This window comes from Eubalaena glacialis, chromosome 19 (assembly GCF_028564815.1).
Source record: "Eubalaena glacialis isolate mEubGla1 chromosome 19, mEubGla1.1.hap2.+ XY, whole genome shotgun sequence".
NCBI classification, from domain to species: Eukaryota; Metazoa; Chordata; class Mammalia; order Artiodactyla; family Balaenidae; genus Eubalaena; species Eubalaena glacialis.
The window spans coordinates 11,877,177-11,889,677 of record NC_083734.1 but is presented as its reverse complement, the minus strand read 5'-3'; positions in this window follow the sequence as shown (position 1 = coordinate 11,889,677).

Below are 12,501 nucleotides of genomic sequence, written 5' to 3'. Positions count from 1 at the left end.
GTCAGAGAGTGATGGATTGGGGGTGGGGTGGGAGGCGATGAGCCTGGGGGTGGGAATCCCAGGCAGGAAGGAGGCTGTGGGTACGGGCTTGCGTGAAGGGAGGATGGAGAGAAGGAATTCACAGCAGACACACTTGGGGGCCTGAGTCAACAGATCTTGACAGCATGTTGGTATTCAGAAGAGAGGATGACTCTGAGGGGCTTCCAGCTGACCAAATAACCATCAGGTCTTTTTTAGGAGATTCTGACCAGTGGCATCTGCTTAGATTTTCGTGCAGAGAGGCTGTGTGAGTTGGAGCAGTGCCTGATTCCTTCAGGTCAAAGAACAGATTGTGGCAGTTGTTCTGGGCATTGGGTCCCACGGTGAGAGAATGTGCCCAGGATGACACTCCACGGGTAGGCTTTGGGCCCAGGTGTTGGTGAAACTAACAGTCCCAGGGATTAGCCCCCCTCAGTGCATGGGGAGGAGGCCTGAGCTGGTTGCTGTGATGGGAAACAAGACGTGTCCCCCAGTCGTGTGGAGGGAGACCATCTGCTCTCATGCCAGGGCCATTGTGACAATAGCATGTGTTCCTGAGATGACCAGAGGGGGGGTCAGGTATGCTGCTGGGGTCAGAGTTCAGCTTCGATCTGGGCATAGAGCAATCTCTGACCAGGTCGGGGCTTAGTCCTGTGACCAAGTCTGTATTAGTTAAGGGTTTTCTTCTAAGTTTCATATTCCCAGGAGAGGAGAGTGAATTTGATTAGCTCAGCTTGGGTCAGGAGCCCACCCCTGATGGGGCAGGGCAACCATCAGCATGAATATTGGGTGCAGAGTGGACAGATGGTTTGGTCCTCCCTTGATCACCCATCTCCAGGTGGGGGTGATGGTGAGGTTGTTTGGACTTAAGAGGCAGGACCTCGATAGATGGGCTCAGTCTCGGAAGGGGCACAGCTGAAGGGGAGTTCAGTGAGGCCAGCAATCAAACTGAGGAAATCTCCCAAAACATGGTGCCCAGGACAAAGAATCAGACATTGAGATTGACTCTAGATCCCAATACCTGACAAACAGGAGTTGGCAGAAAAAAATGGAGGAACTTCTAAAAGAAGTAACAGTAAAATAATTTCCAGGGCTGGAGAAAGAGTTTGTGTGTGTGTGTGTGTGGCTCAATTTCCTCTTCTGTAAAATGGGTATAATGATACTATCTAGCATGGGGTTGTGGAAAGTATTACCAGGCCGACCATGTGGTAAAACTCCATGCCAGCTATTAACACTGTAATTGTTATTATCATTGCTGAAAGATGCCAAAGGGCCAAGCATGTTGAATAAAAAATGCTTGAGGGACTTTCCTGGTGGTGAAGTGGATAAGCCTCCGCGCTCCCAATGCAGGGGGCCTGGGTTCGATCCCTGGTCGGGAAACTGGATCCCACATGCATGTCGCAACTAAGAGTTCGCATGCCACAACTAAGGAGCCCACCTATTGCAACTAAGACCCGGTGCAGCCAAAAAAAAAAAAAAAAAAAGCTTGAAACTCTAGATAGTCATAGAAAAATTTCCTAACACCAGGGATAAAGAGAAATATCATAAAACCTTTCAGAAAGAGCAAAAGATCAAAAGAGAAACCGAGTCTCTGTAAAATAACAAGGATGGGTCACCTGGATACAAGCCTACACGGAGCCATGTATTCCAAGCTCCAAGGGAAAATAATTTAAAGGCAGAATTACATACCTTGCCTAAAATGCCCTAGTAGGTAAAGATATTTTCAGTTAGGCAAGGATCTAGAAAGATTGCCTTTCATAATCCATCTGAAAAAATTAATAGAGAAATGAAAGGTGAGTTGAAGGCAATGTTGGGATGAAAGATGTAATGGTAGGTGGAAAGCTAGTAAGACTTAGAGTGAAAGATAAAAAATCTTTGATTGTTAAAAAGTAATGGCAATCTAGAATTGAAATCCCAGAGGATAGAAATGTGGGAAGAGACAGGGAAGGGGTAGGAAAGGGGTAGGGAGGGTAGAAGGGAGCAAAGAGTACTCAATTTTTTTTTCTGTTCAAGGGGAAGGTGTAGAGACATTCCTTCTAGACGTTGATAGTTAATATAAGTTTAAATACGGACACAGTATTTAAGGGTATTCTGTGGAAGAATAGAAAAAGAATGTTAGAAAGGGAAATATTATACATTAGGCAGGGACAATGTGATAAAGATACTTGGTTCATTCGATAACAGGTAGGAAGTGGGGTGTGGATAAAGGAAGGAAAAAGCAGAGTAAATAGAAAACACAAAATAAAATGGCAAGCATCAGTCCAAAGTCACTGTGAGTGACCCAAATATACCTACCAAGAGAAATACCAGGTTAGGTCTCAAAATTAAGCTCTATGCTATTTCCAAGATGCACATATAGAACAAAAATGACAGGGGGATGTGGAAAATAAAAAGATATGAGTAGATATGCTGGGAAAATACTAACAATGACAAAAAGCAGATGTTTCTATGTTGCCATTAGATAACATATAATTCAAGATGAAAAGTACTAAAGGGATAAAGAGGGGTGGTATTGATAGGAGGTACAATCAACTGAAGAAGATATAGCAATCATGAACCTTCAGTTACCTAATACCATGGCTTCAAAATACAGTAAACAAAACTGATGGGTGAAAATACAGGACAAAGTTGATAACATCTATAATCAGCATGGAGCTCCTTATCTCTGAAATCAACAGAACAAGGAGATAAAAATAAGCATATAGAAAATTTTAATAAAGTTATTAGCTGATCATATATATTTGTGCATATATATAAGGTTTTAGACAATGAATAGATATTATTTTCAAGCACACATGAAACATTAAATATTCACAAAAACTGACATGTATGAGGCTACAGTGGAAATCTCAACAAATTCCAAAAGATAGAAATTATGCAGCCCAGATTTCTGCTTCTCCGGTCTGGCACACTTAAATACTGTGACCTCCCCTCCCTCTGCAAACAGTGCCGGAGAAAATGCAATTTTTTTCTCCTAAATGCATTTATAAACTGGGAAGAAAGAAACAGTGAGGTCAAAAGCTTAGTGAAGGCAGGTGCCCCTCCAATTCTTTGGACTTTTGCCCTGAGGGCACTTGCTGATCTGAATAAACCTGACCTTGGATTTAGAATAGGAGGCAAAGACCAGGGCCAGGTGGGGTCTGCTAGGAAACCCTCATTCTCGTCGTAAGGGATCCTTACTGTAAGGAAACTCACCTGTCTTTAAATCTGGCACTAAGTGGAGGAGGAAAAAAATTTTCCCCTGGGCATTAATCAACACAAGTCGACTCTTCTCGGGAAGCCTGAATTCACACTACGTGACTGGTCTGAAAAATGACAAGTTACGTAGGCAAGATAACTAAGATTTCCCCTCTTCTCATTCCAAGAAGGCTGCCAGGCCGTTTGATTTCTTGGATTTAGAGCTTCTGTAGTACTAAAAGCAGAAGCTGCCTGAAGACCATTCTTCCCTCTGTCATTTGTGGTGTCTGGGTGGTGTCCCTGAGGGGAGGGGGGAGTGAGTGCCCCAACCTGGAAGGGGGCGGAGGTTGACAGAGGGACCTTTAGGCCCTGGGAGGGTAGCCCCAATAATGACCTATGGCATTTCTGCTACAGTGGTGGGGTGGGGTCATGAAGTGGGATTTAATTAGATTTAAAGAAAATAAAGAAATGTGATATTTCTTGGACACTTGAGTTATGAATGAAAGTTCAGATTGACTCACTGTGTCAGAATTAATCTCTCTTCCCTTATTTACACAGATAAGTGTTCTCCTAACTTTACCGTGCATCAGAATCCCTGGGAATGCTTACTAAAGATGCAGATTTCTGGGTTCTGTCCCCAGAGGTTCGGATTCCATAAGTCTGGGGGGTGGGGCACAATAGTTGGCATTTTTAACAAGTGCTCTCTGCGATTCTGATGAGGGTGGTCCTCAGACTTTGCCTAAACTAGTGTGCTGCTCATTCGAATTATTTGGGGGAGATTTTAAATGTTTCAATGCCCAGGCCACATCCCATTCACATCTGAATGTCTACAGGTGGGATTCAGGCATCAGTATTTTAAAAAAGTTCTCCAGGAGATTCTAATATGTAGCCACGGTTGAGAACCACTGTCTTAAACTGTATGGTTTTGGGGGGAGACAACTGGAGACTTCTGGATATTTCAGTGTTCCTCTGTGCTAGAGAAGTATTCCCACACCCATCCATCCATCCATCCATCCATCCATCCATCCATCCATCCATCCATCCATTCCTCCTTCCATCCATCATTCACTCAACAAATATTTATTGAGCCTACATTGTGCCAATCTCTGTTTGAGGCACTGGAGATACAGAAGTAAACAAAATGGGCAAAACTCCCTTGGGCAGCTGTTTTATTTGAACAGAGTAAGACAGGTGTAAGAGCAAAGCCCTGTACAAAGATGTCCAATGCAGCATCATTTGTGAGAATGAAAAAATTGGAAAGAACCCAAATGCCTGACAATAGAGATTACTAAACTATGGGATCGTAGTAGCAAGCAGGTGCCTGTAGATGTATATGAGATAAATCCAGGTTGAATCCAAGCCCTGCCATTCCCAGGCTAGATGTCCTTAGGCAAGTTACATAATGACTCTAAGCCTAACTTCCCTCATCTGTAAAATGGGGATTATAATATTACCTTCCTCAAAAGTCTGATTGATTGATAGAATTAAATGAGAGGGCTTAGTGGAGGTCATGGCAGAGAGGGAACCCTAATAAATGTTAGCTACTATTCTTTTTGCTGCAGTAATTGTTATTATTGTTGTCATGCATGGTTTTAGTAGAAAAAGTACCAGGTTTAGAAGAAGAAAACTTGAGTTTTATTCCTAATTATATCACTTACTCTGCCTATGAACAATTAGGAAATGTGTCAATTAGAATCTCATTACATTTCCGCTGTCACAGTTAATAATTTGTTTCTTTGATTTAAGAAATTCTGCTTGGATTACTTATGATCCTCAGTGCTCTTAAAAAATAAGGGTGTTTGGGTCTCCTTTATCTTATTACCAGTCACAATAGGGACCTATGCTTCACCAAGAGTGTCTTGGTGCCTTAAACCAGAAGATGAGTAGCCTCCCCAGCAGAAGGGCGAGAGGAATGCCAATTTGTGAGCCTGACAATATTGTTCCTAGCTATGGAATTTAGAAACCCGATTCAGCCCATTTTAGATAGGTCTTTTAAAAAAAAACCAAACCAATGAAATCATATACAAAACTAGAGAGAATGGTAGAACGAACCCCTGTGTACCCATCACTCATCTTCAACAGTAGTCAACGCATGGGCAGTATCTCATAAGATGGATCTTTTAGTACAACCTGAATGCAATGGGCATGGGATCTCAGGAGGCTTAGTAATTCCTGGGATCCAGGGTCCCCCTGGTATCCCTGAGGAGTAAACCCCAGGCTTGATGTTGAAGAGTGCATGAGAAACTGACTTGTGTGCAGAGCAACTGATTACCTGCATGGGAGGCATGTCTCTGAGAGCCAGGGGGTCCAGCCTTGATGAAAGAAATGGATAACAAGAGGTCCCATTTAGTGAGCTCTCATTCTGAACTAGACACATGGTAGAGTACTTAACACCCTGACACACTATGTTATTTGTTCTTATAAATTCTTATGTCTACAACCCATTATGTTTTATTCTTCACAAAAACCCTAAAAGGTAGGCACTTTTATTATTTACAGGCTAGGAAAGGGAAATTGAAGGTCAAAGAGCTGGTAAGTGGCTGAGCCTAGATTTGGACCTGGGTCTGACCCCAAAGATTGATGCTTTCCATCTCTCCCTTCTTCCATCTAAAGGAGGTCTCAGGCAAGCTGGGAGGAAAATGCAGAGTAGGCTCTGAAAGCACATGTGGCATTGCCACTGCTTGCCCACAGATAAGTTTGGGAAAGTCAAGAACTAGCTCATGACCTGTAAGGAGAACCATTTGGAAGCTTGGCACACGCTTGGCACAGGCCATCTGAGCCAGTGTCCGATACTGGGACTCACATTGAGATCCCTGGTGATATGGCATCTTCTCTGGGCCATGAGGCAGGCTCTTTCTTCTATGTCTTGCCATTCAGCTTGGCTCTTGTGTTGGCCTCCCTGCCATTGCCAATGTCCCCATTTGCTTTAGCTTCAAAGTCTAAAACTGGACCCAGTATTTCAAAAAAGCCTCATTTAAGTTACACACTGTGGGAGGATTAATACCATATTTGTCGACCGAATTAATTATCAAGTGAGTTCCGGCGGCGTCCATACATAATGATTTCAACATTGTCCTTATTAATGGCTTTTCTCCCTAGGAATTGCAACTGCTTTTCAAATTGGTTACCCTGTAGCAGCTACTGGAATTTCAGTGAAGGGCTCATTATTTTTGCATATTTCATGCTGCATTTTCTGCTGAAAATGATCCACATTAGCTAATTGTGGTTGTGTTGTTCAGGTCATGGCTGCATGGTGTGAAATCTGTATGGGAGTGATGAATCTCCCCTCCTTTGGACTCAGAGAAGATGCCTCTTGGCTATGGGGTGGAGGTAGTGGGAGGGAGAGAGGCAGCATCCAAAGACCAAATAAATGGGAAGTGAAGTTGTTTTTCATTGAGTGATAAGTGGAAAAGAAACCCATACTCCAGCACAGATCCAGCTGGAGCTTGGAGATGTGGTTCAGAAAGATGGAAAGCCCTGCCCCTTTCTTCTCCCAGTGATGGACACCTTGACCCTCTCTGGCAGAGAACAGTCCCTCCACGATCTCATTTCATCCCCACAGTACTCTCTGGGGTCTGGCAGGGCTCTTTATCCTCCTATCACATTTGAGAAGTCTAAGCCTCTGTGAAGGAAAATGTCTTGTTCATGGTCACATAGAAACAGTGACAACATCAAGTCCTAGATACCTACTTCAGAGCTCTGTAGAGCTGATGTCGGGTAGTGCAACACAGAGTCCTCCTATTGGATTAATGTCCCAAACACATGTATAATTTTTTGACTACTCAACATTGCTTTGGATGACCTTATGATTTGGGTGATTCCATCACCTGATTGCTTTATGATTTGGGTGATTCCATCACCTGAAATCCAAGACTGAGCATGTGACCCAAGCTGGCCAATCAGTGTATTTCATGTCCTGCACCTCAGTGATTGGTTCAGATATGGACATGTGACCTAAGCTGGGTGAATGAGGTCCTTCTCTGGGATTTTTGCCGAAACTCTTGAAAAAGAGATTCTCTCCTCTCCCTGGTATGTCTACCACTGAGGACGACATAAGCCTAGTGCTGGCACTGGGAGCACAGTGAGCACAGGGTGAAAATATCCCGTAACAATGTTGGATCCCTTGGGCTCAGCCATGCCTGCAACCAGGTGAAAATCCTGGAACTTCCAGATACATGCATCATAGATTCCTACCCCAGCCTTGCTTTTTTGATTTATGCTTGTTTGAGTTGGGTTTCTGATGCTTCTAATGGAAATAATTCTGATTACCACAAAGGGGTCAGTTCATTTGGGCATGGAGGACTCCAGGGCTTCTCCCAAGCTGGAGGACTCTCTGTCCCCATGGGGCCACCTGGCTCCTCTTACTACCTGGCTGAGTTGCTCAGGTTGTCACCTGTGGAGGCAGATATTTGAAGTGGCATCTCTGTGACTTGGGGCATTACTTTCCCAGCATGGTGGGGACCGACAAGGACAGATCAGGAATTCTGTACTAAGCACTTGGTCTGGGGTCTACTTTGGGGTCTACAGAGCTGCCCTACATGTTACATGTCTGGCACAAAAGTTATATTAATGAATCAGTGTGTCAAATTGATGACCATGCAAGTATTTCAGATGTCTGGGAAATGAGTTTGATGATACTTATAATGTCACTATGACCCAGCTCTGTTCTCCATGGCTCTGAGGAAGATGATGATGGAGGTCATCATCAGTCAGGGTGAACCTCCTTGAGCAGGTGCCTTTTGAGCAGTGGCTTGAAACAGGTGAAGGAGTTTGTTCAGCTCACTCCTGGGAGAAGACAATGGGAAGAGCCAGCACAAAGCCTTAAGGTGGCCATGGACCTGGCATGGTTGACAAACAGCAAGGAGGCCAGAGGACTTGAGCTGAGCAACTAAGGGAGCAGGTGGTAGGCAAGGGGATCAGAGAGGTGGGAAAGGGCCAAGTCATGATGGCCTTATAGAGAGGGTGACCATGTCCTGGTCTCCCAAGTTAGTGGTATCCATACCTGTTGGTCTGCCGTAATTATTAATAGCACCCCATCTCACTCTCAAGAGTGTACCTGTTTGGACGATACATATTATATGGTCACTCTACACTTGGACCACTGTAGGACTTTGGTTTTTGCTCAGAGTGAAATAGGGCTTGAGCTAAAGGATTAGTAGGAAGGTGAAGAGGGGTAGAAAGAGAATTCCAGGCAGGGTGAAGAGCTTGTGCAAAGGCCCTGTGGCGGGAGAGAAGGGCAAGATCAGATCTGGGTTTTGAAGGATCATTCTGGGTGTACCATGAAAGACAGGTGGGGTGGGATGGGGCTGGTACAGATGAAGGAAAGAATGACCACAATCCAGGTGAGGAATGATGCTTGCTTGTACGTAAGTTTCTGAGCACAGCACAGCACCTGTCACCTGGAACTGAAAGTGCTCAATAAATGTTATTATTTACCAAGAACCCAAGTCTCCCAGGCAACAGAAATGTGGGTCCCAGGCTCTGGCTCTGGCTCTCGTCAGAATCAGTCAGCTTGACACCTGAATTTTAACTAGAAGTTAATCAGCAAATATATTTTAACTAGAAGTTAATCTGGCTGTTGGTACCAGGTCCCCTGTAGTAAAACAGCAGATAATGCCACTCTGGTATGGCACGTCACAAGACCAATGTCTTCATGCAATTTCAAAAAAATAATCTAATAAATTACTTCCTCCTAGAGAGTCGAACTAAAAATTTCCTAATAAGTAGGGGGTTAATTTCTCTTCCTTTGTGATGGTGTTGGGTTCTGTGACAGCTACAACAGGAAATAATGAGGGGAAAAGTGGTTTTGACAAACAATTATGGATGAACTGATATGAATACACAGGAACTGTTACTGTAAGTTGAGGAGTATGTGAAGGGTAAATAGTGAGGCTCTTCTGATGGTCTCCTGTCTGTTGAAGGCACAGCCTGTCTTGTCTACTGTGACACTCACATTAGTGAACTCTCCCCCATGCGATCGCTTCAGACTAGACATTTCTTGCTACCTTGGGGAGTCTTCTGACCCCTGCCATGGGCTAGGGGCTGGGGCTGGGGTTAGGGCAGGAGTGTGATGTGTGCTGCACCAACAAGCCACGCTCTCTTCTGGGTTCCTAGCAGAGATCCTGGAGAATATTTGGGAGACTCCTGGGTGTGGTCAGAGCTTGGGACTTAGTCTGGACCAAGGGTCAGCTTGTTTGGGACATAAGTCATAGCCCAGACATGCATGTGGCTGGAGGGTATAGCCTTCAGCCAAAGAATGTGTTAGCATACTTTGGTGGGGGTCAAGGAAGGGAAGACAGCCCTGTTTGGGGAAAGACCAGTGAATGACTGCCAGCTTGATGGAGTAGGGAAAATTTGCACTGTGTCTGATATGAGTTCTGTCCTCAAGTCTGTGACCCTCCCAGGTCCAGCCTGCTAGAGTTCTCCTGCTCTGTGAGCCTCAGACTGTCCTCAGCATGGCCTTCCTCTTCCAGGGTAGGGAAGGCAAAACTGACGTTGAACTCATCACCTCTCTCCAACCTGATTACCCCACCTTCAACCACATCACCATCACCTCTCTCTTGGATCACTGCATATCTTGAAAACCAGGAGCTATGCTGATTTTCACTCATTCTTTTGCTCAGCTGAGCCAGTCTCTGTTTGCAGGTGTGCATGTATGAGTACACGCATATATGAGTATACAAGGCAGGCCCGTCGTGCACCTGTTCATTTGTTTGCTTTTCCTGAAGATCCTGTGGGCTCTTTCATACCTGTGACCATTTTCCTGCGTGGTCACGTGCTCCATAATGCTGAGTGTCCCCTTGTATCCATTCTCTCCTTCCAAGTAGTAGCTGGGAACACAGCCGCCAAGCTAGAAACTACATTTCTCAGCCTTCCTTGCGACTAGGGAAGCCAAGTGACCTATGTGACTAACTTTGGGCCAATAGGATGTGAGTGGAAGTGCTGGGTGTACCGTCTAGGTGTCTAGGTCATCGCCTTAAAGGCAGAGCCACTTGACCTGGATTCCCTTTTGCCACATTTTGCTTGTTAGGAGATGACAACGGTGGGAGCAGACACCTTGGATGCAGAGATGGAAGCTCCATGTTGAGACATGGAGGGAAATCAGCCCTGTCTGTGGCAGGCCCTTGGCTGAAAATGACTGACTATGCACTCCTGGGGCTGAACACCCTACCTGAGTGCCTGAATGACCTTGGAGGGTGGAGCCATTTATCCTTTCTGGACTCCCACCTGCCTTTGTGAGAGAAATAAAGTACTTTATTGAAGCTACCGCATCGCCGAGTGTCTTTGTTATCGTGGCAAGTCTGTACCCTAGTGAGTACCCCATGCTCCCACTGCGGGTACACGGTGAAGCCTGCAGCCTCCCCACAAGAACCTTCCGAGCTGTCCTCTCATCTGATCTTAACAGTGGCCCTGTGCGTCAGGGAGGGCACGTGGCAGCCACCACATTTTGCAGATAGGGAAACGGAGGCCCAGAGAGGGCTGGATTTTGTCCAAGGTCACAGATGCTGAGCAGGGACGAGAACCCAGGTCCCTGGGCTCCAGTGCAGTGCCTGTTCAATACTGCAAGCTATTGCCTGGAACACTCCCAATCAAGACCATAATGTTGTTATTAAAATATTTACTTGCATGAAAAATGTCTATTACCTGAAATTCATGTATTATAGATGGAATCAGTAGCTTAGAAGGAAATAAACAAGAAGAATCACTTTAATAACAAAAGCTATGCAGATAAATTCCTCATTTCAGCAAGCTCTTGGCTGTCCCAAATAAATATATCATTTTTATCAGGCAAGCGCTCTAGAAACAGCATCTTCAGGAAATGTGTCAAAATAATCTCTCTGGCTGCGCTCCTTTCTTCAGGAAATAGGACAGTGGTGGCAAAAAGAAAGACTAAAAGGAGTTTCCTTACTACAGCACAAAGTGTCATAAAGAACGGTAATGAGAGGGCTGGACAAACTGATCTCCAAGTTTCTCTCTAGCCTGACTGGGGCATAGCAGGAGCGCGAGACTGTGAATCAGAGGTCAAGACTGCACTTTCTCACTTTTTGGTTGTGTGACATTAGGCTAGTGGCTTGCCCTCTCTGAGCCTCCATTGGCCTACCTCATGGAGCTGTTTAGGTATGGAAATTTCTTATTAAATGTTTATAAATAGTGTGCGACCCTATTTAATATTTTCATTACTTTGTTAGTTGTCATAGATGGGAGGTGTAAAGGGAGAGAACTCCAGAGAATGGGGGTCTGATGACCATTGGTTGAGGAGTGCGTGCATTCGTGTGCGTGTGTGCCCTTGCACACCCCTATCTGTGTCCCCCCCTGTAGATGCATCACCATCCACCCAGGCCTCACTAGTCGAACCCAGAGCCATCTCAACCTCTTGCTCTCCATCCCTTTTCATGAACAGTCAGTTCCCACCGAGCCCTGGAACATCTCTGTTCCTTATTCCTTTTCCCTGTGTCATCTCCTGTTCTCCACCCTCGCTGTCATTGCCTTAGACAGGACACCACCGTTGCCGATGGCTGCCTCAGTCTCCACGTAGAACTCACTGCCCCCGTCTTTTCCCACACTTGTTACCGGTCTGAAATTCCCAAAGCACAAATTGTCACTCCTATGCTCGAAAGCCTTCCATTGCCTACAGGGTAAAGTCCAGATTCTTCACCTTGACACTTGCAGTCCTTCGTAGCTGTCCAGCCCCAGTGCTGCCCAGCGCTGTCAAACGACTCAGCAGTCCCCGACGCGCCCTGTCTTTAATGCTTCCACATCTGCTCACGCTCTGACCTGTCCGCAACTTTCTGTTCTTCTTCCGGGGCAGCAACTCTTACTCTAAGGGGCAGCTCTGTGTAAGCCCTTCTGGACCACCATGGACAGAGGCACAGGCTTTTTCTCCTGTGTTCTTCACATGGACTCCGTCCGTACCTAGTGGTTCAGACACGCCCTCGGGGGTGTAGTTATCCAGCTGTGTTTCCCGCAGTGTGAGGCAGGAAGGGGAAGAGGGAGCGGAGGGCCTGCTGTTTTACTCTTCAGGTGCAGCAGCCCTGCCCGCTAGTGAAACGTGGGCTCTGATCAGCCAGGCCAACATCTCCGTGCTTGGAGAGGGCTAGGAAGTGGGCATGCAGAGGAAGGAGTTTGGGAAAAGGAGGAGAAAATGTCCCTCCTCTTTAGCAGTAGCCTAATAGTTCAAGCCCAAGCCAAGAAGCAGACTTTTCCCTTTTCTCCCAAGTTGCAACACCCTTGCCTTTATCTACCTGATTTGGTTACAGCTCGTTCTCATAGCAACCCTCATTCCTCACCAAGCCATTAGGGTCTTTA